The following is a 3,044-nucleotide window of genomic DNA, read 5'->3' on the forward strand; positions in this document are numbered from 1 at the left end:
CTTTCAAAATTGCTATGAAACATTCATTGATTTAATGATTTATTTTTTCAGTGTAATATTTAATCCCCCATGGACTGCACAGTGACAAAACACAGCAGCCGGCTGTTTGGATACAACATACATCTCCACTCAGTTTGATTATTATTTTAAATATAAAGGAGACACAATATAGAGCTTAAATTCCTTCATAATTTGAACTTCAATTGTCTAATTGTTGTTATTAAACTTTCTCAGTATTCCATTAAAACAGTCAACACTTTTATCCAAAGCGACTTACAATAAGTGCATTCAACTATAAGGTTACGAACACAGAACAGCATGAGTGAATCATGTGTGTAAATTTACTTAACACCACAAAAAATAAACCTGGCCTCAGTCAAATACTTATCCCATGAAGTAACCGCTGCTCACGTCACCCGCTCGCGTCATCAGCTGATGGACTCGTCCAATCAGAGCCTCGTAAACGCCGTGCAGCAGCGTCGAGTGTCCCGCAGACAGGAAGCGGGTCGTGTTTAGCTTGTCCCGTACGAGTGACTCTGTTCTCGGGGTAAATAACTTGCTGAAGTCGACACGACGCTGTTCCCTGGAGGAGAAGATGAGTGCGTGGGAAGCAGAGCCGCGGGCCCGGTGTGGACGAGTCGAGGCGGAGAAGACGGATGCACAGTCCCTGAGTTACGGTGAGCTAGAGACGCCATGCTAACCACTAAGCTAACTGGTACATCTGAAAGCATGTCCGCCACTCTTTGGGATAGCGAGAAAGTTGCTAAAATACGAATACAGCATCGAGTGCTGGAGCAGATCTAGTGCATGTGTAAATATGTATGAATTACTTAGATGTAACAGTTTGTTCTCGTTAAGTTTTTTCATCAACGTGACTTTTTTCTGTATGTTTTCACAGCCTCAGCCCCCCCCCCCCACACACACACAAACAAAGAGGCGTTAGGCTGAGACGCTGAAAGTCCGGATTTAAAGTGCAGAAAATTAAGCCATTGAATGTAAGTAACTGTTTATGAATTGTTTTGGTGTTTTTTTGCTGTGGATCTTCCAACGGTGATGCAGCGCGGCTATTTCCGTTTATTAATAATAAAGTCATGTTACATGTGGTGTTTTCCAGCTGCCTGTCCATGACGTACAAAGACACACTATGAGCCAGTATGATCCGACCAGACCTTACATCAGCATTGAGGAGTTGTCGGAGAAGAAAGAGGGTAAGGTTATATTCATTAAATAATTTTCCAGTTACATGTAAAGGTGTATGTTGTCATTGAACTGTGCTAATTTTACTGAATGTGTTTACAGCTGATTGAAGCGGGACAGATGACATGGATCCATCCTTCCACAGCCAGGAGCACACCGACCTGTGTCCCACACTTCATATAAGACTGGAAGCTACACTGGATCTCACAGCTACACACCACAGACGTCTACACACTGGAGAAGATTCAGACAGAGTCCCACAAAGAAGTCATGACCCAGAGGCTGCAGAGAAACATTTCAAGCCTCACCTGAGATTTTGTACAATATTTTTGCTGTATGTAAATAAAGCTTTCACTCCACATATACCTTGTTCACATTTGTTCCCTGTACAATATGTTCACCTATAGCATCAAGCATCACATGAATGTTTAGTTTTAATTAACTGCAGTGCTTTTGGTAAAGGCTTACTTATAAATAATAATAAATATTAATATATACATTTTTATTATAAATATTGTGTGGGAGGGGCTTACCCCACGTGCGGAATGCTGTGACCCCACGTGTGCACTGCAATGACCCATAAGGTGACCAATAGCAACACTTCTACCAGCCAATCACGAGTGACATTAGTTTCAAGGGTCTGTGGTTTCCTCCAATGGTGAGTAGAGAGAGGTTCTAGCCAGCGGCTGGACTCCGATTCATATGCTAATTAGATCACACGTCGCGATCGGTCCGCGCGGCGGCGCGAGCCCCCCCGCGGCTCTCTCCTTTGTTCTCCAAATCCCCCTTAAGGTCCGCAAACGCCGATAGACCCACCTTGTCTTCACTGGCGAACGCCGAGGTAACATCATGGAAACAGTTGGTTACAGCAGGGGATTAGGCCTGTCCGTAGAGGTTCACTGTGACAATAATACTGCTTTTCGTCTAGTGTCTGTGCTTCACCACAGTTGGGGTCTGGAGCACGGACCGAATCTAAAGATGGACGACTTGACAGCTCCTTGAGGGTGATGCCAAACTCTCTAGATCGCCACCTAGTGCCTGGTGGCGGTTCAGGTCTCAAATGCTGCCTCCTCCATGTTATTTGATGGGAAATTGAACGCAACTTTTTTCACTTTATAACAAGATTTTATCTTTTTTTCTGTTTGTTTTTTCACATTTTCAGAGATTTTTCAGGGAATAATCAGTGGCTATAGATGAGAAAAATAAAGCATATTTAGGGCACCGATATCTATGAGCGAGTGCAATTCGGTGCAATAGGGCGTTAAACCTGGAGGAAGCTCAGGGACTGTTGGGCCTTGACAGAGGTTGGATTTCTACTGAGCACTGTTCTACTTTAACAGTGATGAATTCACATCCACCTCAGAGAAACCTTGTTAAGATGACGGCTTATTTCAGAGGAAGTTTCTCCTCCCACATTACAGATCTTCCTTTATTTAGTAAGGTTTCAGGGGGAATTACGGGCCTTCAGGATATTCCCCATGTTACCACAAGTGATGTGAGAGAGACGACATAAAGGCAGCTGAGGACGGGCAGTTTTAGCTGATTTCCAACCGTGAGAATGAATAAACTGTTATAATCTGTGTGAAAACTTAAAGTATATCTGGCCTTTATTTTAAGCTCTGGAGGTTTATGTAGGCGTTGAGGCATGAGGTGTGGTTTGGATGAGAAGCTGTGTCATAGCTTCCCTTTTTCTGAAATCTTGGGTAGTGGCTTTAAAAGTTTCTTCCTCCTCTCCTCTCCTCTCCTCTCCTCTCCTCTCCTCTCCTCTCCTCTCCTCTCCTCTCCTCTCCTCTCCTCTCCTCTCCTCTCCTCTCCTCTCCTCTCCTCTCCTCTTCTCTCCTCTCTGC

At 44.1% G+C, this 3,044-nt stretch overlaps 1 long non-coding RNA gene across 1 annotated transcript; it reads left to right on the forward strand.

Moving 5' to 3' along the window:
• The first annotated feature begins 72 nt into the window (after window positions 1-72).
• LOC133010601 (uncharacterized) lies at window positions 73-1,560 on the forward strand. The gene is made up of 3 exons (XR_009680686.1): window positions 73-995; window positions 1,115-1,208; window positions 1,300-1,560. It is a non-coding gene; the product is annotated as an uncharacterized LOC133010601 (long non-coding RNA).
• Window positions 1,561-3,044: the final 1,484 nt, after the last annotated feature.

The sequence above is a fragment of the Limanda limanda genome, chromosome 9, assembly GCF_963576545.1.
Source record: "Limanda limanda chromosome 9, fLimLim1.1, whole genome shotgun sequence".
Classification (NCBI taxonomy): Eukaryota; Metazoa; Chordata; class Actinopteri; order Pleuronectiformes; family Pleuronectidae; genus Limanda; species Limanda limanda.